At 41.5% G+C, this 12004-nt stretch overlaps 1 long non-coding RNA gene across 1 annotated transcript; it reads left to right on the top strand.

Annotated features, from left to right (window-relative positions):
• The first annotated feature begins 1859 nt into the window (after positions 1-1859).
• On the top strand, positions 1860-7053 carry LOC147337497 (uncharacterized). The gene is made up of 4 exons (XR_015124804.1): positions 1860-2565; positions 3724-3778; positions 4035-4130; positions 6279-7053. It is a non-coding gene; the product is annotated as an uncharacterized LOC147337497 (long non-coding RNA).
• The last annotated feature ends 4951 nt before the right edge of the window (positions 7054-12004 follow it).

Here is a 12004-nt window from a genome sequence, read left to right on the forward strand (position 1 = left end):
GGCTTTGAGCTAAAAGGGAAAAGGCTCTTGTCTTTTTAGTGCTTCTTTATTGCGAGTTATTGCCATGTTTATGAAAATTAAATTTTCATTTGGAAAAATGTTAACATGTGGTCATTTTTCATACATGTTGTTAGGTTTTGTATTGTTGATTGTCATTTATGCTTAGAAATATTTAACCATATATGCTTAGAGGTGTATAATCAATTGTGTAGTGATAGGACTGTGATCTTTAGCAGGCTGCAAAGGCTTGGTGTGTATTCCACACTGGAATGCACACCTACATCCTAGGAGCATGGAGAGGTCGTACCATGTTTTATTGTTTTATGGTAGCATTAACGTAGCTACGTCTGTTCTAGTCTAAGTGCTTTTTGTTTAGATGAACTGTTGGATTTTCCAGACCAGCAGGTTAAGGAAGTCACACACACACACACACACACACACACAGGCAAGGTACTCTTTGTTTGTATGTAGACGTCATATGTTAATGAACCTATGCATATTCATGTAACCTCAATAAAAGAACAGTGTTACGGGAGAACGAACGAGAGCAACTGGGGTCAAGCGAAGGAACGGCGCCTGTCCGGTCTCTCCCGTGCACGAGAAACATGAAGAACTTTGCCTACTTGTGTCTTCTTTTGCAGTGTAATTATATTGTCTTCAACGTTCCAGCGGATGGGTTCAAGCTACAAACCTATCACATGTATTATGAAACACACAACTACATATTAGTTTGTTTGGTTTTGTAGACTTAAACTACCAGTGAAATACAATAACATTCATGTTTGAATGTTAGGGGGCGATCGTGGCTCAAGAGTTGGCAGTTTGTCTTGTAATCGGAAGGTTGCTGGTTCAAGCCCCGGCACCAACAGTCTTGGTTGCTACTGGTTGCCTACTGGTGGTGGTCAGAGAGCCAGTCAGTGCGCCCCAGGGTGGCTGTGACTGCAATGTAGCTGCCATCACCAGTGTGTGGATGACTGAATGTAGTGTAAAGTGCTTTGGGGTCCATAGGGACTAAGTAAAGCACTATACAAATACAGGCCATTTACCATATTTAATATTAAGTACAATTTTGATTATATTGCATTCAGTTTACAATATTAAGAAAATGGAACAAAATTTTGGATTAACTGACCATCTACAGGGTGGGCCATTTATATGGATACACCGTAATAAAATGGGAATGGTTGGTAATATTAAAGTCCTGTTTGTGGCACATTAGTATATGTGAGGGGGCAAACTCCTCAAGATGGGTGGTGACCATGGTGGCCATTTAGAAGTCGGCCATCCTGATTACAACTTTTGTTTTTTCAATAGGAAGAGGGCCATGTGACACATTAAACTTATTGGTAATGTCACAAGAAAAACAATGGTGTGCTTGGTTTCAAAGGTAACTTTATTCTTTCATGAGTTATTTACACATTTCTGACCACTTATAAAATGTGTTCAATGTGCTGCCCATTGTGTTGGATTGTCAATGCAACCCTCTTCTCCCACTCTTCACACACTGATAGCAACACCGCAGGAGAAATGCCAGCACAGGCATCCAGTATCTGTAGTTTCAGGTGCTGCACGTCTCATATCTTCACACCATAGACAATTGCCTTCTAAGGGGGTCAGATCGGGAGAACTTGGGGGCCATTCAACTGGCCCACGATGACCAATCCACTTTCCAGGAGACTGCTACCAATAAGTTTGATGTGTCACATGGCCCTCTTCCTATTGAAAAAACAAAGGTTGTATCCAAGATGGCCGACTTCTAAATGGCCACCATGGTCACCACCCATCTTGAGGAGTTTGCCCCCTCACATATACTAATGTGCCACAAACAGGACTTTAATATCACCAACCATTCCCACACTGTAATCCCTAACAGTTGTTCTAGCTCATAACTAATAAGCTCATAACACTCAAATGTCGTTTTGTAGTTGAGCAAACTATAAAGTATTGAGCTCTGTTGGCTTTTATGCAGCTTTAATTGAATAGGGCTCAATATTTTTTAGCTAAATTTTTTGGAACGCTCAAAAAGTTTAAGAAGCATATATTAGTGACGTTCTGGTGGGTGGAGTCTTGTCGCTCCCTCAGGAAAGCTTAGTCAGCCATCTTGAATTTACCTTGATACGGGGAAGTTTTGGCCAGCCCGTGTGGATTAAGAGTCCCCAACTTCAACCCACCACGACCACCACCTTATTTTTTTTCATCAACTGCCCTAAATTTGGTAAGTCTAACGTGTTTTTGTTTTGTTTAAATTTAATTTCGATAAACATTCTTTTTTATTTTTTACTGGAAATATATTCGTACTTTGTGCACAGTGAATGTTTGTTATAAATGAATTCGAATCCAAGTAATTGTAATTTTAGAAGTTTTCTAATGTGACAAATACGTAATGTTATTTCAAATTAGAATGATGTAACGTTTTGGCGGTTTTCCGTGGGGGACAACATTTCCCATAATGCATTGTATTCTTGCCCGGGAAGTTGACGGTGGCAGTTCTAGCTCCATGCATTTGAACTTTCTACTAAAACTTTCCACTGGTTGTCGTATTCGCCGGTAATGTACGTGCGTATTGTGAGTATACTTATTTCAATAAGTGTCCGTGTTACACAGTCAGTAGTTTACGCTGTTGAGCTGTGTGTGTGTGCTAGCATGAAGCGAACAATAATAAACAACATGAGTGTGTTATCATGATGGTAATTAGACACGTTTGTATTTTTTCGTAGTCTCAAATGTGTGGTTGTGAGATAATCTCGAAATCCTTTTAACAGTTTAGAGGGGTATTCCACTAAGCGAGCTCTACAAGTCAAGGCTTGCGGAAAAATGCATCGCCTGATTCAGCCTAACATTATACACTGGTCGAACTCGGTGCTACGAACGAAGTTCAGCTAAATTGTTCGCGCTAATTCGACAAGGCTCAACCAGCCAGACTGAGGCGCCTCCTTGACACCTTTAAGCCAGACCCTATCGAGCTTTGCTAGATAAATTGAAATGAAATGAAAATAAAGAGCCGCGTTCTGCTCCCAGGCTAAGAAAGAATCATTGATGCAGACTGTGCGGATCACAAATACTCCCTAACCTGTAAGGCTGGGGTGTCCAAACTTTTTTCACTGAGGGCTACTTACTAGAAATTAGGTAAATAACCTTAACTTTAGTGTATTAAAGTGTATTAAAGATCACAAAATCACTTAAAAGTGGTCGAATATGTTATATTGTTGAATATAATTAAAGACAAAACTGCTTTCATCACAGCTTTCCATAAATGGATCTTTATTGATTCATTCAGAAAAAGCTTTGGTAGCTTATTTTCAGAACAGCAGCCTCAGATTTCTTCTTAGACAGAAGATTTACAGCACAGAGAAAAAACAATAAAAGGGAAAATAGGACGGGTAAATTTCAAGTTTGTTATTTAAGTTATTAAGCTTAGCAACACACCTATCAACATTAGTTTGAAACGGTTAACATTAACAGACTGAACTGGACTTAATAACAGGAGTGCATATAATCTTAGTAAATTATTGTGGTGAGTATCAGCTGCGCTGGGTATGTAAATCGGGCCATCCAGCTGCGGTGCTGATTCGACGTCACTCGTGCCAAAAATCCGGACAAATGTCACTTGATCAAGGAGCAGATCTGCATCAGATGAGATCAGCTGACTACTTGTGTGTGTGTGCTTTGCAAGAAATGTTTTTGAACATTAATAAGTCGTCTTTGTGCACATATTGTTTACAGATATCAGACTGCAAAGAGCGCTACAGAGAGTCAACATTTCACCAGTTGTCAGTAGGTGAGTTTTATAATTTGTGTCCCAATTTAAATAAAAAATAAATACAAAGAAACTAGAGAATTTTGCCTTGAATTATTCAAAATTTTTAGATTTTTTTTGGGTTACCCTTCTAGATTGACAGGTTTAGCCCGTTACACAAAAAGTTTGGACACCCCTGATCTATAACAATGACAATCAGAACATGGCTATCCAACACTTTGTTTTTACTCTGCATTTGTGTAAATACTATTCTAATAGATATTGTGTGTTCATCTAGGAACAGCATGATGTAAATACAAGACGGGCCCTCGTCCTTCGTGCACTTCCTGTGTACCTGCGTGAAGATGCCTCCACGTTATTCAGGACTTGTGATGTAAGTGTACTGGCCTCAGCATCAACCATATGACATTGCTCAGAACTCAAGGAGAACCAGGGTGTACAGTGGGGCAAAAAAGTATTTAGTCAGCCACCGATTGTGCAAGTTCCCCCACTTAAAATGATGACAGAGGTCAGTAATTTGCACCAGAGGTACACTTCAACTGTGAGAGACAGAATGTGAAAAAAAATCCATGAATTCACATGGTAGGATTTGTAAAGAATTTATTCGTAAATTAGGGTGGAAAATAAGTATTTGGTCACCTCAAACAAGGAAAATCTCTGGCTCACACAGACCTGTAACGTCTTCTGTAAGAAGCTTTTCTGTCCCCCACTCGTTACCTGTATGAATGGCACCTGTTTGAACTCATCATCTGTATAAAAGAGACCTGTCCACAGCCTCAAACAGTCAGACTCCAAACTCCGCCATGGCCAAGACCAAAGAGCTTTCGAAGGACACCAGGAAAAGTATTGTAGACCTGCACCAGACTGGGAAGAGTGAATCTACAATAGGCAAGCAGCTTGGTGTGCAAAAATCAACTGTGGGAGCAATCATCAGAAAATGGAAGACATACAAGACCACTGATAATCTCCCTCGATCTGGGGCTCCACGCAAGATCTCATCCCGTGGGATCAAAATGATCATGAGAACGGGGAGCAAAGATCCCAGAACCACACAGGGGGACCTGGTGAATGACCTGCAGAGAGCTGGGACCAAAGTAACAAAGGTCACCATCAGTAACACACTACAACGGCAGGGAATCAAATCCCGCAGTGCCAGACGTGTTCCGCTGCTGAAGCCAGTGCATGTCCAGGCCCGTCTGAAGTTTGCCAGAGAGCACATGGATGATACAGCAGAGGATTGGGAGACTGTCATGTGGTCAGATGAAACCAAAGTAGAACTTTTGGGTATAAACTCAACTCGTCGTGTTTGGAGGAAGAAGAATACTGAGTTGCATCCCAAGAACACCATACCTACTGTGAAGCATGGGGGTGGAAACATCATGTTATGGGGCTGTTTTTCTGCCAAGGGGACAGGACGACTGATCCTTGTTAAGGACAGAATGAATGGGGCCATGTATCGTGAGATTTTGAGCCAAAACCTCCTTCCATCAGTGAGAACTTTGAAGATGAAACGAGGCTGGGTCTTCCAACATGACAATGATCCAAAACACACCGCCCGGGCAACAAAGGAGTGGCTCCGTAAGAAGCATTTGAAAGTCCTGGAGTGGCCTAGCCAGTCTCCAGACCTGAACCCCATAGAAAATCTGTGGCGGGAGTTGAAAGTCCGTGTTGCTCGGCGACAGCCCCAAAACATCACTGCTCTCGAGAAGATCTGCATGGAGGAATGGGCCAAAATACCAGCTACTGTGTGTGCAAACCTGGTAAAGACCTATAGTAAACGTTTGACCTCTGTTATTGCCAACAAAGGTTATGTTACAAAGTATTGAGTTGTATTTTTGTTATTGACCAAATACTTATTTTCCACCCTGATTTACGAATAAATTCTTTACAAATCCTACCATGTGGATTCATGGATTTTTTTTTCACATTCTGTCTCTCACAGTTAAAGTGTACCTCTGGTGCAAATTACTGACCTCTGTCATCATTTTAGGTGGGGGAACTTGCACAATCGGTGGCTGACTAAATACTTTTTTGCCCCACTGTATATCAGGAAGGATGTTCAACACAGTCCTCATCTGACTTGTTTTCTCCCATATAGCAACTATTGTTGAATAAGATTGCAAGAAGATTGTTACGCATAAACCAGAAAACATGAAAATAGTTGAAAGATTATTATACAAAAAAAATCTGCAGATAAAAACTATCTCCCTTTTTAAAATTCAAGTGTTCTATTTTTTTGGAGGTGCCATGTTGTGGTCAGAGAAATGTTTGGTAAATAACAAAAACAAATATCTTGGCATATATTTATTATTGAAAACATTTATTTACACATATGTTTTGAAACCAAACCCAAATTAAGATTATTGTAATGCATCATGATGTATCGCAATATCAAATTAAATCGTTGACATTATAATCCTAAAAGAAACGTGCGACTTATGAAGATTCACACCTCTAATCAATAGCATGATTTGTGTCCTTGTGGGGCTGAACTCATTCTTGTATTATTTTTGTTTTGCAGTCAGCAGATGGTCCAGACCTCACTGACACTCCTGTGGCTCTGCTGACAGTTGTCACGGATGACACTACTGATTCGGCCCTCTTCAGTCCCGAAAGCATCTGCATTGTCGTTGAGGATGAAATACTTGTGAATGGTTCCACAAATCTGGCTGAGTCATTTCTCCTGCTCTTTGGGTACATCTATGCATTAGACCTACAATACCCAAAGAAACTTGAGCTTACATTCACATTTATCCAAAAGGTTGTGATGTGCCTTGAGGACAACAAACCACTGAAAGGGTGTCTACTGATGCTGAAGAATGATTTGTTCAATGAGTGAATCACTCAGAATGGACTACTTGTTAAGCTGAGTATTGAGGAAGCTTTTTTGTTTGTTTTTTTCCTAATCATTTGCCTCTTCTACCTCACATTTAAGATGAATGACTGTTCAGTTCACTATTCATGTTTAATGTTCTGTTGCCTAATACGTAAATGCACTGCCTTGATGTTTGTTCCCTATAAGTACAGCAGTGGAAACCAGTACTGTTTTTTTTATGTATTTTTAAAAAAGAAAGTGAGCTGCAGCTGTCAAGGTACAGTAAGTGTTAAATGCATCAATGTTCTAATAGCTGCAATTGCTGTTAATACTGAAAATGTTATTGAATTTTAGAATTGAGATGGAGACCCTTGGAGTCTTTTTCTCTTGTTTTATTTATGAAGCACTTTTTTATGAGTGAGCTCTGTTGTTTGTGCCTTTTTAAAAGCACATTGTGTTTAATAAAAAGTTGTTAAATTGTTAGTGTTGTTACTTTCATGTTTTCTAACACTTTTAGCTGATTATAATTTACTGGGTAAACAGTTTAGAATTATTTGTAAGTGTATTTCCCACAGTATTTTAAAAAATATTGAAGATTTTAAGTGTTATTTCCCATATTATAAGTTAGAAAATATGAAAAAGTTTGAGTTTATTTCCCACATCGTATGAGTTGCAATATGTAAAATATTTTGAGTGTATTTCCCACCTTAATTAAGTTGAAAAAATTGAACATTTTGAGTTTATTACTCCCTAATTATAAGTTGAGGAATATCAACATTTATGAGTTAACATTGAGGTAATTTAAGGCAACTGCAACTATAATTTTTATTGTAGTTAAACTTAAAACTTTTAAAAACATCACTAAAAAATTGTTGTGTAATCTGTTACACAACAATTTTTGAGTTCTGTGAACTTATTAGGTTTTACAGTGCATGTTATTATGGTGTATCCATATAAATGGCCCACCCTGTATATTTCAGTTACACTGACCAAGCATGTCAGTGTTATTTACTCAATTTTTTCACGTTTGTGTAACAACTACAATTATTAATTTCAACTTAATATGTTTAAGCTTTAGTTATTCAATTGATCAAGTATATTGAACAGATTTGACTGGTTTCCAATCTACTAAATATTTTTAAGTGTAAAAGTGTTGCCTCAAAATTTTTAAGTAAACGTCAGTTTTAGTTTTTAGAACAGCTACTGGTTTTTATTCCACCACCTTATACGCCATGCACATCTTAACCCCAAGCAATTTTAACAATCCACAATAAAATAAAAAAAATGCTGTCATCAAATTCTGCCCCTGATTGGAAGAGTCACTCATGAAAGAGTTTTTATTTTATACTTTACTAAAAAAAAACTAAATATATCTCATGAGCAGAGGTAATTGGTTCCCAACCCAGAGGACATAATCTTCAGGGTTGTGAGATGATCAACAAGGAAGCAGAGAATCAATATCTTTGCTGCACAAAATCCTTTTTATGTTTCATTCCTCGAGGATTTGCTTTTTTTCACTGTGTTCTCCTTCAGTGCATTCTTTCCACCGAGGAGTGTCGAACATCTCCACATAATAAGCAGGTTGTCAATTTTTGCAACTTTAGCATCAAAATCGGAAAGCTCTTTTATTTGTTAGGTGTTATGTACCCCTGCATGAATATCAAAATGATATGATCAATAGTAGCTCAGTGTCCTGACATGTGCTGCAGGTCAATCATGCTGATTGAAGAAACGTTGTCATCTAAACAAAAGGCAAAGCCAAGAAAACCTGTTTGAGTCCCAGAGTTCAAACCTAAATACTGTATTTGCTGTCTTTCTACAAGACTCTTAGCTCAGTGTAATGCCCTGTCAGGAAGTAAAAGTCGATTTTATAGGTGTCATTGTGCTGGATTAGGCCCCAGTCACCCCCACCCTGCCTTTCCTTCTGCATTGCAGTAGCAGCTGTAGCAGCATGTCAGGCTGGTCCTCATAATGAATCCATTTAGGGCCGGAGTGATTAGGTCTGCCTTCTGCTCTGTTCTGCACTACTGTCAAACCAGCGTCAAAGTCATTTTCTCAATTAATAACTCCAATATTAGACCCTGTGTGTGTGTGTGTGTGTGTGTGTGCGCATCAGAAATGGTGTGCGCTCTGCCTGAAGCCTGCACAGCATAAGAGGAATGTAAGCTGCATTACTTTTTGGTTTCTTTCACTTTCACTACTGTTTGTAGCTTTGGGTGTTTCTCTGGATTTAAATTGAAGGTTTTTTGTTGGTGATATTTTTTCTGATTCGCTTCATTTTCACAATTTGTTCACAGTTACTGTGGACTGCAACAGTACTCTGCATTTATAAACGAAGAAGGTCGAAGGTTCCCAGGTTTGAAAAATATTTTATGTTTAATGGGATTTATTTCTGAAGGCTCAGTTCTTCAGTAAAGGCGAGTGTAATTAAATTTATGACCCTGTTCATTTAATCTCACATATTATTATTATTATTAGAGTAAGTAGTCAAATTAGTACATCCATCTAATTTTATTTGAGCAGACTTAATGCTTGGAGCGGCCTGAATCACAGTAGAAGGATAACAAATACAACTCTGACAGCTCATTGATGCTCATGTTGCATATTTTAGGGTTTAAGACTTTTTAGCAAGACTCGGGCGCCCAGGGAGGAAAAGCACTTCAATTACAATGCCTAAGAAATACAGCAAGCTGTCCATACCTGAGGCCTTGGAAACTGCCAAGCAAAGACTCACAGCCTTGGCCAGCCGCTTGAGGAGGTACACCAGAGAGATAGAAGGCAGGAGAATAAACCAGCTGTTCTCCACAGAACCAGCAAAGGTGTACTCTCAGTGGCAAGGGAACAATAAGAGAACAGCACCACCAAGGCTGGAGACGGAGCAATACTGGAAGAGCATATGGGAGAAGGACGCAACCCATAACGGCAATGCTCAGTGGCTAGAGGATCGGAGGGCAGACCACAGCGACCTCCCTGAACAGGGTCCAGTAACCATCACAGTGGCAGATATCCAAGAAAGGGTCTCCAGTATGAAGAGTTGGACAGCACCAGGGCCCGACATGGTTCACGCCTACTGGCTGAAGAAGCTGACTGCACTCCACGAGCGTCTGGCAGCACAAATGAACCAGCTGCTAGTTAACGAGAGACACCCGGAATGGCTAACCGAAGGTCGAACGGTCCTGATCCCCAAGGACCCCAAGAAGGGACCGGTCCCCTCCAACTACCGACCAATAACCTGCCTCAGTACTACATGGAAGCTCCTGTCAGGCATCATATCGGCTAAGATGAACAGGCACATGGGTCAATACATGAGCGGGACACAGAAAGGAATTGGCAAGAATACCAGAGGCGCAAAACACCAGCTACTGGTAGACAGAACAGTCAGTCGAGACTGCAAGACCAGACTGACCAACCTGTGCACTGCCTGGATTGATTACAAGAAGGCCTATGACCCAAAGGCCCAATGCCCCACAGCTGGATACTGGAATGCCTAGAATTGTACAAGATCAATGGGACCCTAAGAGCCTTCATCAGGAACTCAATGGGGATGTGGCGTACAACACTAGAGGCCAACTCCAAGCCCATAGCACAAGTCACCATCAAGTGCGGGATCTACCAAGGAGATGCTCTGTCCCCACTGCTGTTCTGCATAGGCCTGAACCCCCTCAGTGAGATCATTGACAAGACTGGCTACGGATACTGGCTATGGAACGGAGCAGTTGTCAGCCACCTCCTGTACATGGATGACATCAAGCTGTATGCCAAGAGTGAACGAGACATCGATTCACTGATCCACACTGCCAGGCTATACAGCAATGACATTGGAATGTCGTTCGGACTGGAGAAGTGTAGTCGGATGGTAACAAAGAGAGGGAAGGCAGTCAGAACTGAGGGGATTGAACTACCAGAAGGCAACATTGCAGACATAGAGGACAGTTACAAGTACCTGGGGATCCCGCAGGCGAATGGGAGGAACCATGAAGAGGCTGCTAGGAAAGCTGTAACCACCAAGTATCTGCAGAGGGTCAGGCAAGTCCTGAGGAGTCAGCTGAATGGTAAGAACAAGATCCGGGCCATCAACACCTACGCCCTGCCCGTGATCAGGTACCCTGCTGGGGTAATAGGCTGGCCAAAGGAGGAGATAGAAGCCACTGACATAAAGACAAGAAAACTCCTTACCATGCATGGAGGGTTTCACCCCAAGTCCAGCACCCTGAGGCTGTACGCTAAGCGGAAGGAAGGGGGCCGGGGACTGGTGAGTGTCAGCACCACAGTCCAGGATGAGACAACGAACATCCAAGAATACATTGGGAAGATGGCCCCAACTGACCGAGTGCTCAGTGAATACCTCAGGTAGCAGAAACCCAAGAAAGAGGAGGGAGACGAGGAACCATCATGGAAGGACAGGCCCCTGCACGGTATGTACCACTGGCAGATAGAGGAGGTGGCTGATATCCAGAAATCCTACCAGTGGCTGGACAAAGCTGGACTGAAAGACAGCACAGAGGCACTAATCATGGCAGCACAGGAACAAGCTCTGAGTACAAGATCCATAGAGGCTGGGGTCTATCACACCAGGCAAGACCCCAGGTGCAGGCTGTGTAAAGATGCCCCAGAGACAATCCAGCACATAACAGCAGGGTGCAAGATGCTAGCAGGCAAGGCATACATGGCACGCCATAACCAAGTGGCCGGCATAGTGTACAGGAACATCTGTGCCGAGTATAACCTGGAAGTCCCGAGGTCAAAATGGGAGATGCCCCCAAGGGTGGTGGAGAATGACCGAGCTAAGATCCTGTGGGACTTCCAGATACAGACGGACAAAATGATGGTGGCTAACCAACCGGACATAGTGGTGGTAGACAAACAGAAGAAGACGGCCGTAGTGAACGATGTAGCGGTTCCGAATGACAGCAATATCAGGAAGAAGGAACACGAGAAGCTGGAGAAATACCAAGGGCTCAGAGAAGAGCTCGAGAGGATGTGGAGGGTGAAGGTAACGGTGGTCCCCGTGGTAATCGGAGCACTAGGTGCGGTGACTCCCAAGCTAGGCGAGTGGCTCCAGCAGATCCCGGGAACAACATCGGAGATCTCTGTCCAGAAGAGCGCAGTCCTGGGAACAGCTAAGATACTGCGCAGGACCCTCAAGCTCCCAGGCCTCTAGTAGAGGACCCGAGCTTGAAGGATAAACCGCCCGCAGGGGCGTGCTGGGTGTTGTTGTTGTTGTTGTTGTGTATATATATATGTGTATATGTGTGTATGTGTATGTGTATATGTGTATATGTATATGTGTATGTGTAGAGAGAGAGAGAGATTCAGCTACTCTTAAAAAAAAAGATACATTAAAGTACCTGAGTTATTAAGTTCTTTATTTTAATATGTTCTCCTCTATAAATAACTTATTTAAATTTAATGATTATTTATTAATAATAATG

This window comes from Aulonocara sp. 'chitande type north' Nkhata Bay, linkage group LG2, assembly GCF_057382095.1.
Source record: "Aulonocara sp. 'chitande type north' Nkhata Bay isolate Kocher_YH1m ecotype deep benthic linkage group LG2, A_spYH_male_GT1.1, whole genome shotgun sequence".
Taxonomy (NCBI): Eukaryota; Metazoa; Chordata; class Actinopteri; order Cichliformes; family Cichlidae; genus Aulonocara; species Aulonocara sp. 'chitande type north' Nkhata Bay.